At 35.6% G+C, this 8,222-nt stretch overlaps 1 long non-coding RNA gene across 1 annotated transcript; it reads right to left on the bottom strand.

Moving 5' to 3' along the window:
• Positions 1-4,828: 4,828 nt before the first annotated feature.
• Positions 4,829-6,550, bottom strand: LOC124275591. Its single transcript, XR_006898314.1, has 2 exons — positions 6,479-6,550; positions 4,829-6,368 (listed from the first exon to the last, which is right to left on the bottom strand). It is a non-coding gene; the product is annotated as an uncharacterized LOC124275591 (long non-coding RNA).
• Positions 6,551-8,222: the final 1,672 nt, after the last annotated feature.

The raw sequence follows: 8,222 nt of genomic DNA on the forward strand, positions 1-8,222 counted from the left end.
ATTTGTACTTTTGTTAATACTCATATTTCAAAATTTTCGGAAATCAATATCAAATCTACTCAAAAACTAAAATTTTCAAATAATTTTCCTTCTAGGATTATTGACCAAATTAAGTATAACAAGATATTAATTTTGCTGCCCTGATAAAAAAAACCTGGTACAGGCCAAGCTGAACATGAAACACATTAAGATGATTATATCCTAATCAGCTACAATTGGTGTTTGTAGGAATGTTCATACCAAATTTGACCTAAGTGAATTAATCCTGCTGAAATGATCATTAGGAACCATTCAGTCTCTACTCCACAAACATCCTATAACCCCAAGAAATACAAGTATGCTATGAGATTGTCTTATTTAAATATTACTGACATCTTTAGGCATATTTCTAATCGCATCACTTATAGTCACAAGATGTCAAACCTCAAAAAAAGATGCTTCAAGTTGCCTGTACACATACTGGGGAGGATGTAAACCATGACTTCCCCCATCCAGACCTACTGGACATATCTACAGGTCCCCATTCCCATAATGGTAACATTTTGGCCCATCAACTAAATCTTTCACTCAAATTCAAGACATATAAAATGTGTTCTGACTATAGCAGATCTTGACTTGTCTACCTGTTCACACATGCTATTCCCAGGCACACTTGTACTTAGCCTTGTGACAATACAGTCTCTACAATAACACATGAAATACTCGTCCTCATCTGCAAGATAAACGACATCCTACCAGACATGATAATAAGCATTGCCTCTGTTAATAACACAACATGAAGACTTAGAACACTGAATATGTGTCATATGTCGGTGTCTATGTTGACATTTAGCTGATAACCATTCAGTCACACTTCCCAAACAAATATAACCAACCTCACAATTGACCCAATCATACTACTTTCACAACTATTTTCCTTTACTTCCTAATGGAAACTGTCTCATTGGATAATTGAAACTAGTTATTTTCTGGCATTGACATGATGTATTTCCTTTTCAAACAGGTTCTGAATGCTGTTGAGTATGATTGTTTGAAGTACAGTGGCAGATCATGAGAGAAACAGAAAGATGTCACATTTACAATTTGAACTGTTCTTTTATCCGGATTATGAAAGAGAAACTGCGAAAGTGCTATTTACAACAGGGCCTAAAGCTAGTCTATATGTACAACCTATACAGATGTGAATATACACAGTTGACATCAGCAAGCAACACAGTGGAAAATGAAAGACAAAAGGAGCATGGGAGTGTAATGCATCTCAATGTAAATGTGTCCGTCCATGCCGACAGCACTAGGTTTCTACTTACAAGCACTCAGGACTGCTATGCATAGAAGTTAACTCAGCCTAAGAATAGTTCACTAATACAGAGTGTTCACATTAAAACAATAAGGGAATAAGAAATTGATTACTTTCTATTCTGACTATGAAAATGGTTTCACTATATTGAAATCTACAATGTTACCTTAACAATTCAATTGGAGTAACAAAACTCAGTCCACTGGAAATACTTGTATAACTGATTGAGAACAGTACTGAGAGTACAGCTTTGTAATTAATATAAATATTACAGTACCACATGATACATCTTCTTACAGTGCATGAAGCCAAAGGATGCACTGTGTTCTGATAAAAGGGCATAAAAGAATAAATCACATGTTTATACAATGGGATAAAGTGTTTCAGAAGGTTGAAACAAACCTGTCATATTCTATAGCACCACTAGCATTAGGAAAAACACCTGTTTCAATAGTCACTACCTGGGACAGAAATGTACTGAATTTTCAGCAACCATTCCAAAATCACCACAATGAGTGAGTGAGTGAGTTGGGTGTAATGCTTTTTTAAAACAGTATTCCAGTTATATCACTTATATTTCAGCTTAATGCCAAGGAAAATAACTAACGTGACATATGCCGGTAGGTATGTAACATTCACCACTGTGGTGAAATCAACAAATTAGTAATGTAGTGCAGACAAACCAATAACCATAATTGGGGTGAACCAAGAATTGAACCCACGATCACAGATTTCAAGTAGGCCCACAGGCAACGTATGCCTTGTCGACAAAGACTTAAACCAATTGCAGCCCAAAGCTCGCTTTGTGAAACCGGACCCTCGGTATTGTGGACTATATTCTAGGAGAACTGAACGACAGATTAGAGAGTATTTTCAATGCATTAACAGAAAAATCAGAAAGTATTTTTGAAGAATTTAATGCAGACAGATTAGAATGTATTTCAGAAGCATTAACAACAAACAAATCAGAAAGTATTTTAAAAAGAATTAAACGACATATTAGCAAGCATTACAAAAGCATTGAATGACAGATCTGATAGTAGTTTGGGGGTCGGCAAAGAGATCTTTTCTATCCATCATCATTCTATATATTGTCAAAGGATCAAAGAATCCTGCTTCACAACAGAGATTATGCATGTTACAAACCTCCCCATACTGGAAGATAAGGTCCTGCTAATGTTTGACTGTAATGGGAGACACAACAGTTACACAGACATGAATCTGTTCACTTGAACAAGGCTGATTAATTCAATTCAGCTAGAACACAAAGAGTGAACATGTGAAATCCCACATTGGGGGGACAAAAACATATGGTAACATTTGAATATAAGGCCAGACCAATTTTAATGTTGTTTTATGGATTTTTGTCCTCAGAAACCCTAAATACAGGATGGATTTTTTTTTTTTTAAATCACCAGTCAAAGTAATATTCCATCTAAATTCTAAAAGTATTTTACTTTTGGCAATTTATGAAGTGTATATGGGGCAAAAAGTTCTTGTAAGTTTACATTTTTTGCCAATACAAACATTAGGATATGATGTTTTGAGCAGGGAAAATTAATTTATATTTCTGTTCTCATTCTTGAAAAAATATGACCGGTGGATCAAAAAAACAAGAAATAAAATTGGTCTGGCCTCAGTAGGCTTTGTTTCTGATATATGATATAGATCTATGATATATCAATGAGCATGAAACAAGCCAAATGTGCAGAGTGATCATTGATGCACACACATATCTTCAAGAAAAATACTAATTTCCTGATACATACAAATAAAACATGTATATGCCCTATCAATCCTGTGAAAGAGTGGATTGGACTTCACACCATTTTTATCAATATCATGGCACAGGTTTTGTGAAATGGCTTTGTAGTACATGTAGTTCCTGCAGACAACATCTATTAAAAGAACCCTTAGGCATATATGATGAATGGTGCTTAATCCACATAATCGTATCTTGGGAATCAGAATTAAGTGTACCAGTAACCATCACTTTGGACAAAATATGACATATAGATTTTATTTCCAGAGTAAATATATAGCCATATCTTTCATAAGCTGATGAACAAACTGTGACTTAGGCATCAATTGCACCATAAGATGTGTATATAATACATAACATGCACTTTCATTCAAAAGATTATCTTGAGAATCAAACTGTCAGATGAAACCAATCTTACACAAAGCATAGGTATTTATATCAACAATATATACATATAATAGATTTATATCCAGGCTACTGATGCAATATGCCCAGTAGTCATGTTCATATCACATAGGATGGCAACACAGTGCAGTGATCACCATAGTAACAGGTCATCACTGCCTTTGGCGAAAGATTAATATTTCTGGTGCCTGTTTGAATTAAGAATCTCCAGTTGGAAATTAAAATAACATCACAAACTTCATGTAACTATGTCACTCTAATGTCAATGTATAACCCATCTAAAATGTGTACCGGTATTTCTTTCATGATTTTATCCAGTAGATTTAACCAAATTGTTTGTAATGATTAAAAACTAAATCCACGAATATTAGCACTTATTAGAAAGTTAAAATAACTCTTTTTTCCAATACACTCCCCCAAATTGGGTATTTTATAAGCTGAAGGAGCCTGTGCTGTTTCTATTATTGATTTAAAAACTTAATTTGTGAACAGTCAAGAGTTCTACAAAACACAAAGGTGACAATGACAAGACGACTATTGTCATCACAGCACTGCTCTTGAATGAGGTGCATATTTTGTATGGCGTTGCAGGAGATATTTACATAATCAGTTGAAAGGGGACAAGCTCATCCACTGCATCAGTATTTTATGAGAAACCTGGCTGATGCATCATCCCATAGAGACATTACTTCTCGGATCTTTGAATCAAAATATGATGCTAAATTCTAACATGACATAATTTCACTGTGCTGAAGCTGAAGTAATATATATATTACTTTGTTTATATATATAAAACACCTTTTACACTCAAGACTCTTCTTTTTACAGTAACAAACTAAAAATGCAGAAAAACATTATTTAGAATGAAACAAAATAGTAGAATCTTACCCTTGAGTCTTTTGATAACACATGCTTCAAAACTCTTTGATAAAAGTTCAAAAAACCTTGTCACACCTTGGAGTTTAAAGCATAGTTGATCACGTTTGATACATATGATATCAAAAGACGAGTTGTTGATTTTTTTCTTTTAATAACTGGGTTGGTAAGTGAAGGTTATCAGTTTCCCAAGATTCGTATTCCTCAAAAGGAAACTTTAGTGAATTCTTTCTAGTACAAAAAAAAGAAAACCAAACCATTAGAGTTTGGCAGCAGAAACTTGGATAGCATATTGAAACTACATTTTATATCATACCACATGACATATATCCTGAAAAATAATGTGCTAACTTCAACAACACAACCATATTCACAGTATGAAACCAAATGCCCCGTTAACACCATACCAAACACAGATCTTCAATGATTAATAGGTCTAATATCAACCTTGAAAAGATGGGTACACTTCAATTGATATGTCATTGTCCAGCAAAAAACAGCATATATGTATTCATCTTACAGTCAAATGAATGAAGAAACACAAATTAAGCTATAATACAGAACTGATACACCAATGGTTCCAATAAACGGAATCTCAGGACGATCAATGACGTCTTGAAGCATCTATAGCATCTCTGTGCAGTGACCAAATCAGTAGATCTCACCAGTATCACTTTAGTTTTACACCAGGGTCACAATCCACAAGTGCTATGATTCGTAAGCCAAGGATAAACTATATAGTTACGACAGGTAACGTTTTGTGGATAGAGACCCAGCACTGGACTTCAAAATATAGGAAAAAATGAAGGTACCAATTACTTGAAATTAACTTATCTGGGCATCCAATTTAAGAACTCTTTATTCATATCTGTGAACACAGCAGATTCAAGTAAAGAAGACAAGAACTTTAACATGGAATGCATAATCATGCATGCTCGTAAGCTTAGGGGTAAATGTTTTAATGTTCTCATAATCTTTGCAAAAACAGGACAATGTATTTTATAACACTGATTTGTTTAAAGGGAATCATGAGGTAAAAATGTAATCGTATCCATCATACTGCACTATTGGATCAAGTGTACCAATAATATAACTTAACCATCAAGTCGTCTAATCCAACTCCTAATCTATTTTGGATAAAACAAATTTTGTCCTTCACAATTCTTTGCAAGACAAATTTCAGTATTTTGACATTTTGTCGTTGCAAAATTATGACACAAGATGTTTAGTGACAAGATAGTGCCTGAAAGAAATATTTTCAGAAATAGAAAAGATATTTTGACACTCGGGTGAAGGATGGGTTTCATCAATATCTCACTGACTAAATTTAATTTTTATAGAGTTTTAAAAGTAAGCAAACTTTACCAAAAGAATGAGGCCAAGATCTACAATGACTTAATGCTTCCTCCTGGGCTTCATGCTGCTTTAAACACTATTACTATTACTCTCCCAGGGTGCTTCTGAAATCAGGAGGTGAAACCCGAGTGATACTGGCTTACCACAATGGTGAAACAACTGAGTACAATGCTGACAAATCTTGGCTCTAAAAAAGGGGAACATGGCATTCAAACCTACTGTGACGCATCCTGGCTTGCCTAGAGAGTGGACAACTCTGCAGGACAAACTGCAACATCTAAGGTGCCTTGGCTATGAGCACAGCACCTGTTAGTACCATCAAATGTGTTGAAGCACTATCATATGCAGAAACATCCAAGAACAAATACGGTCAGCAATGTTTGTGAAGAAGTATTCAAGAGTCATTTGTCATGTTTTGCCATAAATTTAAGTAGAACATTTATAGTCACTGACAAGGTTCGGAGTGAATCTGTTGGTATTCTTAGCAATGCTGGATCAATATCTCGACAGGGAATCAAAACATTTGGATATTGGAAACACCAGTGTGGTGATACACACACTGTGGTCGAGTGGCTAGAGTGTTTGCCTGAGGAGGCTGATGCTTCTATCTCATAGCTGCGTTACATTTTGTTATCCTGCCTGGTGCAAAGCATTGAGGATAAGAACCAGGGCCTAGATTTTCGAAGCTCTCTTAGCGCTAAGATAGTCGTACGTGCCATACATTAACATTAACTTATGACTATCTTAGCTCTAAGAGAGCTTCGAAAATCTAGGCCCAGGACCTAGATTTTTGAACTTCTCCTAGTGTTAAGATGGTTGTCAGTGCCATACCTTAACATTAACCTACGACTTTCCTAGCGCTAAGAGAGCTTCGAAAATCTACGCTCACTAGTGGTTGGCTCGGAGTCAGTCACTGTGTCTTGAGTTGGGTATTCATTTCAAACAGTGGCATGGTATCTCAGATGGCTGGAATTGTAAAAACGGCATACGTCTGGTTTAGTATAAACAGCATGTACACATTTCATCATATAACTGAAATATATCGAACACGTTAAAACCCATTTCACCAACCCATTAGGTGAAATGATGTTTAGTGTAAGGGGGAAAAGCTACTACACTCCCATTAAGCAATGGAAAAGACAACTTTGTCAGAACAAACCAATATACAGCATTTACAGACGGAAGTGATCAAGTATTCAGTACACACCTAGTTACCTGTGATGACTTGCAAACTGAGACTCCATGAATATAAATGTTGACCAATCATTTTGACAATCAATCCTTGAGGTTTACTATTTAAATTGACTAGTTGTATAACAGATAATGTTCTTAATCATATTATCTTGTGGTTACGAAATGGTAATGATAGCAAGTCTTGATCCTATTTTCAAGACCCTTGTTCATTTGACTACCAGAAGCTACACAACACGTTGGCATCCGGTCACAGGCCATCGTGTCTGTGAGGATTAAAAATGTTAAAATTATATAAAAAATTTGCGATGACCTCCAACTCGAAATGCTTCACAGTAAAGTACATGATGACAAGGCCGGACACTTCAGTGTACCCCACCTGCCTCCTTTACCGATCGCTACGGTACCATCACATACAATCGATTGTTTCATCCACATCCCTGTTTTGTGTTGACATCGTCATCCATTTGTGTTAAGATCGTTTAGTTGAGGGTCAAAATCGGGTTTCAATCAACTTGTAGAAATAACAATACAAAATTGGTAGGTCACGAGTGGTGATCGATAGGCCAATCATCCATGAGGTGTTAATCGATTGTATGCTACGGTACCGTAGCAATCGGTACAGCAGGCAGGTGGGGTACACCAAGGTGTCTGGCCATGTCATGACTTATTGTAGTGTAAAGCATTTTGAGTCAGGGGGTCATCTCAAAACCAAAAAAAATCTTAACCTTAAATCCTCTCAAAGACACGAGGGCCTGTGCATCCACCTTCATCCAGTATCAGCATGTTCACTCCGGTTGTGTTGGTGTCCAAATTGATATACTCATAATACCAATTACATTACAATAGAATGTTCCAATTACAGTACAATAGAGTGTCCCTATTACATTACAGTAACACATTCAATTACAGAGCGAGAATGTTACAATTACATTACAGTAGGATGTTCAGTTACAGTACAATTGAACGTTACAACGTCAGTAGAATGTTCAGTTACAGTACAATAGAATGTTCCAATTATATTAGAGTAGAATGTTTAATTGTGGTACAATAGAATGTTCATTACATATTAACATACATGACCATCATGGTTATGTTTAGGCCAAATAAACAGTTTAACTGTCTTGGACATATAATCTGGTATTGGAAGACTGGCTTACTATACATCATTAACTATAGTTACTGAGCCTCCCCGCACATGAGACAAATTAGCTCAATACCTTACATAGAGAGGTAAACTGTAAGCATTAAAGCTTACATTTCATGCCAACAATCAAGTCTTTGTGGAGAACAAAAACATAATACCCTTAACCATCACTATTACATTTATACAAC

This window comes from Haliotis rubra, unplaced genomic scaffold, assembly GCF_003918875.1.
Source record: "Haliotis rubra isolate DU_JTF1 unplaced genomic scaffold, ASM391887v1 Scf20, whole genome shotgun sequence".
Classification (NCBI taxonomy): Eukaryota; Metazoa; Mollusca; class Gastropoda; order Lepetellida; family Haliotidae; genus Haliotis; species Haliotis rubra.